The sequence below is a fragment of the Tupaia chinensis genome, unplaced genomic scaffold (assembly GCF_000334495.1).
Source record: "Tupaia chinensis unplaced genomic scaffold, TupChi_1.0 Scaffold000545_1, whole genome shotgun sequence".
In the NCBI taxonomy this organism is placed as follows: Eukaryota; Metazoa; Chordata; class Mammalia; order Scandentia; family Tupaiidae; genus Tupaia; species Tupaia belangeri.
Window position 1 is genome coordinate 1,371,454 of NW_006160057.1, and position 14,990 is coordinate 1,386,443.

Sequence of the window (14,990 nt, forward strand, 5' to 3'; positions counted from 1 at the left end):
GCCTTCTGAAGTACCAATTATCTAGATGTTTGGATGTTTGATGATATCTAGTATTTCTTGTATAATATTCTCATTTTTGGGGGGCAATTTTCTCATTTTTTGGCAATTTTATTGTGGTAGATTTTTGCAAGATCTGAAAGAGGAAATATATACCATAAAAAAGAATCAAATGAAACTATTAGAGATGAAGGCTATAATACAAGAAGTCAAAATCTCCCTTGAAAGTATTAAAAGCAGACTAGATCATACAGAAAATCAAACCTCAGATGTAGAAGATAGCATCATCACTGGACTTTCTTTCTTTCTCTTTTTCTTTTTTTCTTTTATCCCTTTTAAGTTTTGCTACAGGGCATGTGTACTCACAAGAGAGAGATGGGGGCTGGGGGAGAGAAAGCAAGCCACCAGGTCTGGGAGGTTGGCCATGCAGGAGTCCAGTGCCTCCACCACCATACCACCTGGTGGCCAAAAGTTTAGTTTCTTCAATGTTTTTTAAGTGAAGAATATCTCAAATTTATTTGGATTTGTTGAACTAATTCTAGATGCTGATAAACATATTTTATATAAGGCTAGATAAAAAAAAACTACTAGTCTTTTTATTCTTTATGTGGCTGGCTTCTGTTGCTGTAGGTAGAAGTAGGTGTGGAGATGGGATAAAACAGCCCTGCCTACTGCTCCAGAAGGCTGGGCATCTATTTGTAGGGTTGCTTTGGTGGTGTCCCTCAAACGGCAGGATCTTTTACATGAATCTCTGTACCACTGCTCTCAGAATTGTGAGTGCTTTCATATGTGGTGGTGAATAACATGGAAACAAGAACACAATCTCCTAGAGTCTTTCAGGATAGACTCCCTTAAAAGGTAGACAAATAGCCTACCATGTAAGTAAACAAGGAAAGAAAAAGTGGTTAGCTTCTCTGAGTTTTCGTGTTTTAAAGAGAAAATAATTTTTGGAATCTAGTTATTAAACTTTGGAAGGATGTGTGCTGTTGTTTTAAGTGTATGGCATGGTAGATATGGGACCAAGTCTTGAACACTTAAATATAAAATCTATAGAGGAAGAGATCTTATTGGTTGTTGATGATTATCTTCAGAACCAAGCATAGTGCCTGAAACATACCAGGCACTCTGCATCCAGTAAATACATGATAAATATTTATTGCATGAATAAATAAGTGACACAGTATCCCCATGTTTGGCTGCCTTATTTGGAGGTGCTGTGCATTAGAATACAAAAAGCTGCAACCTTACAAACACATGATGAAGCACCACTCCAGGATGAAATTGGGATTGAGAATGAGATTCTTCTCCAACAGTCAGTTCAGAAATATGACTCATCAAATAATTCTCCGTGTTATTCCGTCCAATCATTTTCAACTTCAACTTTGTAAAATATTGATAGTCATTAGCAACTGCGTGTAGGTGCGGTTCTATCTCTGGCTCTGCAAGAGTATAGAAAACTGCTTGATTTTGTGTTTTAGACTATATCAGCCCTTACAGTTCTTTGGGAATTCTAGGTCAAGCCTGAAGAGGAAGATCTTAGACTCCTTCCTACCAAAAAGACACCTGTGTGTTTTGAAAATACCTAGGACTGCATTTCTACTCTGAGTTTGAGGAACTGTTCTTATTGACTGAAACAAAAAAATGAATGAAAATATCAGTCCAAGTCAATAATAAGGTATAAATCCCAAGCCATTGATTGGTAATGCCACTCTACCCTTGTACTACATACCAGCACTCTGAATCACTTCTTCACTTAAGCAAAAATGTTACACAAACAATACGAAAAATTTATACACAGGCTAAAACAACTGCCATACATAACAGGATTAAAAACATGGGGAAGTGGGTAAAAGAACTGGATTGGGCTCAGGTCACTTGGCTGCTAGACCTTGCAGGTAGCTCTGCCATGTGGCAGTCATGCAATACTGGGCAAATCACTTAACTCTAAAATCCTCTTCTCTCTCCTCTGAAAACTACTGAATGCAGACTAAATAATCTTTGCCTTTCAAGGCTTCATACTCATTTTTCTCCTGACTGGGATGTTTTGTCAAAGAATTTCTTTCATCTTGGCTCTAAGAGTAACTTTTTATAGGCTTTGCTCTGGCAAGTGAGAAACTGAAAAGATAGAACTAGCAGTAATAAAACGAACATGGTCTATGGGCTTTAAAAAGTAGTGTTGCTCAGGTCCTTTATCCATAAAGCACAATCTAGTGATGAGCTCAACATTTCCATCATAAATTGAATTTTCTTGGTGTTTGTAAGTTGATTGAAACATGTTGCTTAAAATAGAATCTTGGCAAGAAGTTTTCCAGAAGTCCCCCCCCCCCAAAAAAAGAGTGATACTCTGCCTTTTGGTAATAAAACACAGGGAAAAATAAATGTAGGAAAACAACAATGAGTCTAAAGCCAATTTCTCGCCTACACAAGTCAATTAGTGAACCTATTCCTTCTGGTCTTGTCAAAGGCTAATACTTGGGAACAAAGGAAGAAAAGGAAAGGGCAGTTGTGAGGAAACAAAGGTATACAAGATTGAAAAGATAAACAAGGGGCCAGCAGGTGGCGTAGTGGTTAAAGTGTTGTACTGCTACATGGCTGACCACTGTTTAAACACCAGACTTGGCTTGAGAACTCTTGCCAGGTGTGTGTGCCTGCATTCTCAAAATCCCAGCGGGGAATGGAAAAGAAGGGATTGCAGCATGGTCATCTCCCTGGAGGTGATTTGTTATTTCTTCTTTATCGTCTGTCTTTCTCTGGCAAGTTCACATGCCCTATATATTAAAACAAAACAAAGCAAAACTAAACAAACAAACAAACAAAAAACCTTAAAAGAGAAAAAATTTTCACATGTGTTAGCTAAGAATTTTGGTTCTAGAAAGGAATCGTGCTTCTGAGTTTGAACCGCAGATCTGCCTGTTCTTAGTTCTGTAATTGGCAAGAGCGAAACTGAGGCAGGGATTCTCTGGATTGAATGCTGAGGTTGTACTATGCACAGAAGGGGGAAAAGGGCGTGCACAGTTATCAGTTCCTCTGAAAGATGGTGTGAGCTTTATAGTCAAAACAAAAACACGGTTCAACTTTATAAGCAGAGTCAGCCCAATAGATAAGGAGTGAGGAATGAACACAAACTAGAGCAGCATTGGGACTCTGCAAAGTTGGATTCCTGCCTCAGAGAGGACCGGCCTAACTGGACAGTCTTTTGGAGCCTGAGAATCAAGATGAGAACTTAAGCCTCTGATAGGGTGGTCCCATTTAATGAAGGCACACAATTTCTTTTATAGGGTTTGGATGTTTATGACGTGAATTTCAAATCTCGCATAGACAATAATACATTGTCTTTTATAATCTTTGGCTTCTAGCCATAGGATTATAAAAGACGAGATTACTTGAAAACACTTCCTGATATAAAAAAATGTTATCAGTGATGGATAAAATACAACAAAAAAACTTCTTTAAATGCATAACTGAGGTCACAAAAGTATAAAGTATATACCCAGAGGTTAAAAATAAAACAGAACTAGAAGCCATGTGGTTGAGCACATAGAAACCTCTACAATTACTCTGGGTATTAGGAAAATGTCAGTAATTAGCTTTTGATATTTGACCAGGGATGAGTGGAAATAGTCCTAAACCTATGCCTCACTGGAAGTTGGGACTGATCGTCTCTACTTGACTCAAAACTCATCAAGATGAAGGCATAACCCAAAGTCGAAGATTGAATTAGTGGAAAAATCTACTCAACAGCATAGGTTGATATTTCTGAGGAAATCTCTCTCCAACATGGCTCTTTACTGAAAAAAAAAAAAAAATAGAAAAGTCAGTGGGAGTTTGTACCACAGGTGTTTTCATTGTGGAGGCCTGGAGAGCCTGTTCATGCTAAATGATGTTTCAGAAGACTCTAGGCAAACAAGTTCAGTTTTTTTTTTTTTTTTAAATTTATGTATTTTACATTCATTCACTGTATATCATTGCAGCACACAGAATGAGTTTTTCCATTCAGAATACACTGTATATTGGCTCAATCAAAGATATTACCATGCATGTTATCTTCAAATAATTTTCCATTTCCTATTTATATATATTCTACTTCTCTCTTAAGTTTTTAAAAAAATGGTCTGAAGCTATCGATGCCAAATTATAATGTGACAATGAAATACTATTTTCAAAATGTTCGTAGAAAGAGAATCACCCAGGATTCTATAGCCAGCTAAATATTATTTAAATATGAGGGGAGATAGAGACATTTCCATTTCCACAAAGTCAAAGATATTTTACCTCTGACAAATCATAAACAATTGCCATAGGAAGTACTTCATAAAACAAAAAGCTAAACTCAGAGATCAAAAATGAAATGTTAGGAAGAATACTAAACAAATCACTTTTTTTTTTTTTGAGAGATTTTTGCTATAGGGTGTGTGCGCTCACCAGACAGACAGAGACAGAGAGACAGAAAGCAGGAAATCCCCCCCCCGGGGATGGCCACGCCGCAATCCCTTCTCCTCCATTCTCCTCTCAGGATCTTGGGCACGCACGCACACGCGCCTGGCGTGAGTTTAAGCCACTGGGTCCGGGACTCAAACCGTGGTCTACTACGTGGGAGTCCAGCGACATAGCCATTATGCTAACTGCTGGTCCCCTAAGCAAATAACTTTTAAAACGTATGTTTCAGTATCAATAAGTAATGTCTATAAAACAAACAAAACCAACAAAGGACTCATTGTACGGTTTAAAAATTTAAGACATAGGTCTGGCAGGTTGTGGTTAGGGCACTGGATTCCCACACGGCCAACCACAGTTCCAGTCTTAGACCCAGCAGCTTGAAAATCATGTCAGGTGCGTATACATGTGTGCTCACAATCCTGAGAGGAGAATGAAGGAGAAGGGATAGTTGTGCTGCCATGCCCCTTGGGGAGTGATTTCTCACTTTCTCTCTCACTGTGCCTCTCCAGTGAGTGCACGTTCCCTATGGCAAACCTAAAAACAAACAAAAAAATGAAGATACAACTAACTGGTTAATAATAACACAAGAGAGACTGACCAGAAATAAGAAATGTTGACATTCTGGTTAACATCAGACTGCTAATTAAAATTTAAGAAGGAGCTCTAAGGTACCAGAAATTAGAGTATGTAGAATTAACATATGAGTAAATTTAAATAAGCATTGACTGTTTTTTTGAAACCTCGTCAAAGGGTGTGTGTGTAAGGGAAGTACCCCCATGGGGCATGGTCATGTTACAATCCTTCTCTTCCACCTCTCCCTCCTCCAGGGATTTTGGGCATGTACACATATGTGCCCAGTGTGTTTCTCGAGCTGACGGGTCCAGACCCAAACTGCACAATCGACTGTGGGATTCACCACACCATGAACTAGCATAATATTGACTTTTAAAAGTGCAAAATACATGACTTGTGAACTTTAAGAATAAGTACTACTTTAAGATACTCTGTAAAAACAAACACATCATTTCTACAGTAGGATTGAAAGAAAAATAAATATCTAATGAAGGGGGAAATGGATCATTAAAATCTTGGTAGAAATAGAGAACACCTAAACCAGCGGCAAAAGACTGATTGCCTCCCAAAGGAGGAAAGTGTAAGTGAAAGAATTCTCAGTAAGAAGAGAAGCAAGAAGATTACTATTTCAAGCACTTAGTTAAAATATCAAGAAAATGGGAGAAAAAGGAAAGAGAACAAGTGGGAAAAAAACAAAACAAACATAAACCAATAGAAAGATGGTTGGTTGATTCAAAACAAATATATCATTGCCAGCGATTGATATGCTGGTTAAGGTGCTGGTCTACCACATGGCCAACTACAATTTGAATCCCAGACTGGTGGCTTGAAAAATTATGCCAAACTCATGTATGTGCATGCCCAGAGTCCCGAGAAGAGAATGGAGGAAGAGAGATTGCAGTGTGGCCCATCCCCTAGGGGGTGAGTTCTCACTTTCCTTCTCTCTGTCTTTCTCTGTCTCTCCCCAGTTAGCACACATGCACTATGGCAAAAGCCAAAATTAAAAAAAATAAGTAAATAATAAAAACAAACAAGTGTGTCACCGATCACATTAAACAAAATTACACTAAATGTTTCTTTTATAAAGCAAAGGTAATGAAACTGGATTTAAAGATAATGTTTAATCCTGCATATGAGATACAGCTTACATATAAGAACCCAGAAAGATTAAAAGTAAAAAAAAAAAAAAAAAAGGGGGCTTTCTGATGGTGACAACCTCCCCGCGAGAACAGGCCTCTCACAAAGGACCTTCTTCATCCCTGTCCAGAAGAGGAGAAGAGGAAACATGAGAAGAGCCTGGTGCAGAGCCCCAATTCCTGCTTCATGGATGTGAAGTGCCCAGGATGCCATAAAATCACCACAGTTTTAGCCACACACAAACGGTAGCTTTGTGCATTGACTGCTCCTGTGAGGCTTTCAGAAGGCTGTTCCTTGAGGAGGAAGCAACAGTAAAAGCATCCTGACTCAAGATGAGTGGGAAACCATCCCGATAAACACATTTTGGATTAACAAAAGTAAACGAGTGGAAAATATGCAAAATTAAAATAAAGTTGGTGTAACTATCCTAATATCAACAAAATAGGCTTTAAAGCAAAACTTAATATTGAAGAGAGAGCTTTCATAATGGTAACAGGGTCACTTGGGCAGGAAAATATATTTCTCACGTACCTGAGATCAAAACATGGAAAACCTGACAACCAGGGGAAGAATTAGACAAAATACAATCACGGTTGGCAACTTTAAATGTTCATGAACCAATTCTTAATAAAAACAGTAAGGATATAAAACCTGAATTTCAATATTTATAAACCTGAGCAAAGGGCAGAGGTGACACCCATTGCCTTTGGCATGTTCTGTGGGTTAGAAGCAAGTCACAGATTCCCCATGCACCCCGGGGAGAGGGGTTAGACAGGTCGTGATGCACTGAGGGGCATCTTTTGATACGCCTCCCACAGTCACTCTTATGCATTTATTTATTTAGTTATTTACATTGTCAGAGGGTGCACCAAAAAGAGATAGGAAGACAGAGAGACAGAGAAAAGCAGAAAGCATCCCCAAGTGGGGCATGCTACAGCGTAACCCCTTCTCTATTTCTCCATCCTCTCATGATTATAGGCACACATGCACAAGCATCTAAAGTGTTTTCAAGCTGCTGGGGCCAGGATTTGAACCACGATCAGCCATATGGTATCCAGATTTCTCTTGGAGTCAACCCTGAAGTGCTTCTTTAAATTGGAGACTTAAAAGGAAGGGGTAAGAAGAGGCCTATCAGCCTCTCAAAAGTTCCATCCCCTTGCATATCCAGTCATTATTTTCTCTTACTTTTTTGTCTCTGCAGCTGTACTGTGAAATCCCTGAGGATGGAGACCATGACTTAAAGGTGATCTTTCCCACCTCTCCCGTCCTTTGTAACAGTGATTCTCTAGTACCCAGGGTTGTACTCGGCCAGTGTTTGTGGGTTGAACCAGGGTGCCAGCAAAGAGCGCTCTTTCCTGGGAGTGAATGTTTGTAGCCTGAGGCCCTCTGGCCTCTTTCTAACAAGGGGACCACCTGCCACCCCACCCAGACTGAGTGTGCAAATGTGTGGCCTCTCACAGCTGCTACACCCACCCCACTTCAGCTGTGGCTGCGTCACTGGGTGGATAAAGGGTTCCCCATGTACCTTGTACACATGGCCTTGTTTGTTATTAATGGGGCTCTCGGGGGAAAACAGACTGACCATCCAGCACGGCCCTTCATGTTTCATGCTGTGTTTTGTAGGAGGGCGGAGTGTGTGGCGAAGGGGAAGGGCTTGGGTGGAGGAGTCAAGTTTGCAGCCCAGATGACTCGCAGTCTCAGCCTCGCTGTTGCACTTGGTGCATTGTTCCCCAGGCAGCAAGGGTGGGGACCCAGGCTGTGGAGCCAGGTCGCTGAGTTATTGGGGGAACACCCCCTTTCTCTGCCAAGTGAGCAGCATTTAGGCTAGGCCTGGCTGGGGAAGTCTGCAGTCACGTGGGACTGAAGTAGTGGGGAGGTGCAAAAACCCCAAGCCCAGAACAAAACAAACAATTCTCTTTTTTGCAATCCTTGAACCACACAACTGCAACTAGGAGCCTAAGTGTTTATGTCCCTACATTCAGATGTAGCTTTTTCTGTGAGTGACAGATGGCAATGTCTATGTCGCCTTGAGATTTAGGTCAGCAGGGCAATCAGATTTAGGCAGCCTGGAGCAAATCTGAAAAAAAAAAACTTACAAAAAAAAAAAAAAGCCGGTCGTATTTTTGGGGGCTAATTTTCAGCTCTCTTTAGGCCTGCACAGTTTAAATTGCCCCCTCCTCCACCTCCAATCCCTTTTCCCAAACTCTTAGATATCTTTCCTAAAATACATCTATTATTTTTTAAATTCCGTTTTTCATTTGTTTTAATTTTATTTTACATTTTTTATTGAATTGTATTTTTTATTTGTTTAATTATTTTTATTAAATTGTGTTTTCCTTCTGCATGCATCTGAGAGTCTAAGCTGAGACTATGACTGTCATTTCTGAAAGGGGATGCAGTGCTGAAGCTTTAAAATCCTTTCCCAGATTTCTCATCCTGCTGAGTCAGTGGAGTAAGTCTGGCTAGTCTCCATTCCAAGTTAAAGGGCGGCAGCGCTGAGTAAATTTGGGAAAGTAGGAGAGACACAGGGAGTAGGTATCTCAAGTGTTAGAAAAGAAGGCAGTGAACTTCCAGGGTTAGCTCAGTTGTCTGGGATCTATTTCATTAACTCTGGGGATTTGCTCATCCAAAGGTTTAGTTTAATGATGTCGTGGCAAGATCAGTTGAGGCTGAATGTCCGTGTTGCAGATGGCTATGCTGAAGACATGGAATGACTGCACTGTTTCAGGTCTAGCCAGTCACACTGCCACCAAAAGACAAAGGAGATTGGCATTGTTACAGTGCGGAGCAACGAGAGAAGGGATGGACATTCTTGTCTCCAGGCTATGTCCAAAGGTTCCACTTGGTCTAAGATTATAGAGTTCAAAATAATGCAGTTTTCTTTTCATCCACCTTAAAGGTAGCAAAAGTTGTGTAACTTTTCAAATCATCAAATGAATAAATGAAAATTCATGTTTTCAATTTTTTTCCTTTGTGGTTGAAATTTTCTTCCTCTCTCTCTTTTTTAATTGGCAGAGGGTGTGCATACTCACACGCGAGAGAGAGCTCACTCACTGTGGGGAGGGCTATGGTTATGCTACAATTTCATTTCTTCTGTTTCTCCATCTGATCAGGATTTTGGGCATTCATGTACATATGCCTTGCCTGTTTTCCTTTTCTTTTTTCTTTTTTTTAGAGATATTTTTGCTATAGGGCATATGTACTCACTGAAGAGACAGAGAATCAGAGACAAAAAGTGAGAAATCACCCCCCATGAGGGATGGCCATGCCACAATCCTTTCTTCTCTAGTCTTCTCTCCAGATTTTGGGCACACACACATGTGCCTGGTGTGAATTTTAAATGACCAGGTCTGGACCTTGAACCACAGTTGACTACATGGGAGTCCAGGAACATAACCATTATGCCATATGCTGACATATGGTAGCTTTCAAGCTACCAGGACCCAGGATTAAAACCATGGTCAGCCATATGGAATCTGTCTTCCTATGCCTAGAGCTTAACCACTGTGCTATGGAGCTGGACCTGTGACTAATCTTGAATTTATTTTCTCTCTGCCTGAAACTGTGTGACCTTGGGCAAATCACATAACCTATTCAAATCTCTTTTACTCATTGTTTAATGATAGAACTCTTATCTTTTCTAAAGTAGATATTTTCTTCTCATTGTCAGTAACACTACATCTTCATTTCCTTTCCATGATTTATCAAATTAAATACTCGGGACCAGCAGTTAGCATAATAGCCATGTCACTGGACTCCCATGTAGTCGACCATGGTTCACATCCCGGACCTGGTGGCTTAAACTCAATCCAGGCATGTGTGCATGCATGCCCAAGATCCTGAGAGCAGAATGGAGATAGGATTGTGGCATGGCCATTCCCCCTAGGGGGTGATTTCTCGCTTTCTGTCTCTCTGTCTCTCTGTCTTTCTGGTGAGCACACAAGCCCTACAGCAAAATCCTCTCAAAAAAATATTGATAAATACTTTTGTTAATCTAACAAACACTATGTACCTTGTGCATTATTGTATCTTTAGCATATAATATAGGGATAAGTACTTAAGAGATACAATAATATTCATTCAACAAATGAATCAATTCATAAACTCAATTTGTTGACATTTTATTAAAAGACAATACTATATTGCATATATATAAAGCATCATTAAAATTTTTATTACCATTTAATATTTATTTTATTTTATTTAACTTTATTTTTATTTTAAAATTTTCTATAGAGTGAATATACTCACCAGAGAGAGAGAAAGGGAGAAAGTACCCTTCTCCTCTTGGGAATTATGGCATGCACACACTCATGTCCAATGTGTTATTCACACCCCTGGATCCAAGACTCAAACCATACATCTAATTGGCCATGTGAGATCCAGCCACTCTATTCACTATGCCACTGACTGGGCCCATTTATTCCACCCTTATTTTTCCTTCTAGTTCACTCTTCTGTTAAAGATTAGAATTAGGAAGAGAGCTCTCTGAATCACTCTTATCACAATCTTTATAGACTGAGAATCTAAGACTTTTTTTTTTAATTGCCAGAGGATGTGTGTGCTCACCAGAGAGAGACTAAGAGACAGGAAGAGAGCCAGAAGAGGGAGAAAGCAACTTCCCCCATGGGGTATGGTCATGCCAGAATCCCATCTCCTCCATTTCTTTATCCTTTGGGATTTTGAGCCCACATGCATATATACCTGGCATGTTTTGTCAAGTCGCTAAGTTGGGACTCAGACCATGGCTAGCCTTGTGGAACTTGGTTTCCCTTACCATTGGGTCTTAGATCTGGCCTCTGACAATTTTTAATCCAATGCTATTTTGTCTTTTAAGGGATGTCATTTCTGTCTTTGGATCTTTGCTGGCAGCTACAGAGCCTTAATTCAACATTATCGCATTAGTTCATTTGGGTGAAATCTTGTATCTCAAGTTAAATAACATAGAAGAAAGTAAACTCATTAATATCTTACCAGGCATGAACAGCTTTCATTAGGATAGGAAGCATTGCCATTCAGTAAAGCCAGGAGCAGGGACTCTATGTAAAGGAATCCACAGACACTTACATACATAGGTAGGTGTTTCCTTATGAACAAGCAATACATGTAGGCAGAAGGCTATGTGATGCCATTTACAGAGAACTATAATCTCTGAAGAAAACAGTCTGCAGAGATACAGCTTAATTGTAACCAAAGCTATTTCATAGTTACACAGTCAATATATAGTTATGAGAGCTATCATCATTATTTGAATGTTTTTATAGTTACATAACTAAACAGCTCTCTCTCTCTCTCAGTTCATTTATTTCCATGAGTGAGAGAGAGAGGCAGAGACAGAGAGACAGCACCCCATGGGGTCCTGATGTCACAATCCACTCTCTGATTTTAGTTAGCCCTGGAAAAACAGGTAAGTGCCTAGTGTACTCAGACTTGAACAGAGAACCTTCCATGTGGGATTGACTTAAAGAGCATTTACCATCCACTTCCCACTAAAAAGCTCTTTTCGGTTTTGATTGTCACCCACTAACTGGAAAAATAGTATGCTCCCACATTCAACCTTCTGCTTCTTGAAAAGTAGAAAACTACTTGCAAACTTAGGATCACAGTATCCTCTCTTTCAAGATTAACAATAATAAGAATCTAGAAGTCCCATCTTAGCCACAACATCTCATATCATACAATGTAAACAAGAAGTGACAAATAATAGTTCTAATTTATTACACCCTTACAATATTTCAGACATTGGAGTAGGTATTTAAAGGCATATACATTTCTTACAATTTTTCATAACATTACTGTTGAAGATTACATCACACTGTTAATACCACATAAGTTGTAGTTACATAAATGACTAGCCATTTACCCAAATCCCTTCTCCCCTTGAGTAACAGAGTTGTAGTTGTGTTCCTTCTCACTTGCTTAGGAAACACTTTTTAGTTTGAATTTTTTTTTTCCCTCAACTTTCTGATGAAGGAAATGATGCAGCCTCTATAGCAAACACAGAGGTTTTGTCCTGAAGCTGGTATCGCAGCTGTCATCACGGGTCCCAAATAACCACCAGAAGGGGAGTCTGGGACTCTTGTATAAATGAGAAATAAAGTCCTATCATGTTTCAACCACTGAATTTTAGGGACTCTTTTTAAATAGCAGATATCATTATCTTAACTTTATACACATTAAAGGAAGTTCCTTGAACATAGAAATGGCTGAATAATTGCTATTATTATAAATTTTATTACTGAGTATCCTATCAACCCTGTTTTTTCCCCTTTAGAATAATTTATTTATTTAATTCCATTTGTTATTATTATTATTTTTTGACCAACCATTTATTGAGAGTGAGAGAGAGAGAGAGAGAGAGAGAGAGAAAGTGAGAAAGTAAGTCTCCAGGTTCAGGTCTTGACCTGTGGTGGGCCATGTGGGAATCCAGTGCTTTTATCTACCACGCCATCAGCCAGCCCCATCAGCCCTGATTTTAAATGAGAATTACAGTAGATGATGTAGTAAGCACTGGAAAACTATTGGGTTGTCAAAAAAGCCATGGTATATTTTTCTATGCAAATACGCGTCATGACTTTTCAGATGATCCAAATACAAGTCAGGGTTTAGTTTTCAACAAATGAAACAAGAAACATAATGGAGAAGATGAACATTCTCTTGGTTGTTATTTTAGTTACTGTTTGAAATTTATCTTTCCTTGGACAATCACTTTTTTTTTTCCTCCTCTGCAAACCTTATGATAAGGAAGAACTGGAAATAACAAATTGCCTTAAAAGTAGATGGATTCCGAATATAACAGTGTATAAGAAGAAAAGATATTCTACTACTTAACTCAAATAAAGGACTTCATAAATCTTAATTCCAAGGAATATTCCTAGAGAATATTAGCTTACACTTTTTCTCAATTCTTATGGCTTTTTAGAAAGCATTTCTAGGGGACTGTTCCAGAAAAGGTGTATGCAGTTCTGATTGTTGTAGCAATTGAGTCTGTGTTCCATTTATTCTTTTTAAGTTTTTGTCATAGGGCACTTTGGCTCACCAGAAAGGAGATATATAAAGATTTAAAGGGAGGGAAAGTGAGAACTCATCCCCTAGGGAGAATGGCCATGCAGCAATGTCTTCTCCTCTTGGGATTTTGGGCATACATGCACATGTGCCCTGTGTGATTTTCAGGTCACAGGGACCAAGACTCAAACTGCAGTCAGCCAGGTGGGAGTCCAGCACTTTAACCACTACACCACCTGATGGCCCCTTGTGTTTCATTTTTAAAATATGAATTCTTCTGCACTTCAGTGAGGTATTTTTCTCAGATCATATACCTTTTCTTCATTATTCCACTCCAAATGTTCTAGGCTAACGCTTATTATACTCAGTAAAAAAAGGGAAATAACTGATTAGAAATCCTCTAAAAGGGGAAATTAAGTTCTAGTCCTTGAGAGCAGGGCTTTCTTTGTCTGTTTTCCCTATGCCCTACAATGACACCACCTAGTATAGTTCCAACAAGCTTTACATGTACGGGAAAACCTGCATCTCATTTCCATTGAAATATGTTTTCAATTTAGAATTTGAGTTTCCAGATCGACTTGTGAACATCTAAAGGACTCAATGTCACTGTGACATAATGTTCCCCAAAGGCCAGTTGGCCGTCAGCAAAGAAATGGGCAATGATTAGCTAGCTGGCAGTGGTCAAGGGTGCTGATGTGACTGTGGAAACCAACGTGGGAAAAAGGAGAAGAGGGGAAAACAGAGGGTGTCATGGGAGAGGGGAAATAGCACAGGGGAACTTCACCAGCTAAAAGGTTTATTAAGAGATGAAATAGCAGGAACTAGATCAAAAATTAAAAGTGAGGTAGTCTTTTTAAATGTATTTAAAAGACCACTTTCATCAGAAAAAAAATTAAGAAATGCATTTTCAAACCAAGGAATAGGAACCAGAATCAAAGAGAAGAGTAATCTATATTGGAAGAAGTAAGATTCACAACAGTTTCAGGGGCTAATCATGACAAATTGTTTAAAAATCATCATAATAATGTGGAACGAAAAGAAAGTAATAATTCCAACAACTACTGCTAGCATCTGTGTGAAGATCTGTTTACATACCACTTGACTGGCATTATTTAATATTTTGTGAAAATTTGAATATTACTGTTTTATGGCAGAAACCAATAGGAATCCATAGGTTTAAAAAGTTGTAGCTTTCATCTCCTTTCCCTGTCTTTCCTGTTTCCTAAAACATGTTTAATTAAGATGTAATTCATTGTAGAAAAATAAAAAGGAATCCATAGGGCTGGTCCTATGACCTAGTGGTTAAGAGAGCTAGATCCAACATGGCTGATCACAGTTCACATCTGGTCCCTGATTGCTTAAAAACACTCTGGACACATGTGTATGCCAGCCCAAATCCCAACAGGATGTAGAAATGGAGAAGAGCAGATATTGGCATAAACACATCCCATTTGGGGAATGCTTTCTCCCTCTCTATTCTCTCTAGGTCTGCATTTGGCAAGTGTGTGTGCTCTCTGGCAATTAAAAACTAGTCTAAAAGGAATCATAAAAAGGGGATCGTAATGGGCCAGCATGTGGCATGGCGGTAAAAGCATTGGAAACTCCCACATGACCGATCACTGTTCAAGTCCCAGACCTGGTGGCTTGTTTTCTCACATTCCTTCTCTCTGTGTATCTGTCTTTCTCTTGTCACATTAAAATAAATGAATGAATAAATAAAATTAAATAAATAATTATTTAAAACAAAAAAAGGAATCATAAAAATATAATCCAGGGATGGGACTAGCAGTTGGCGTAATGGCTATGTGCTGGATTCCCACATAGTTGACCGTGGTTTGAGT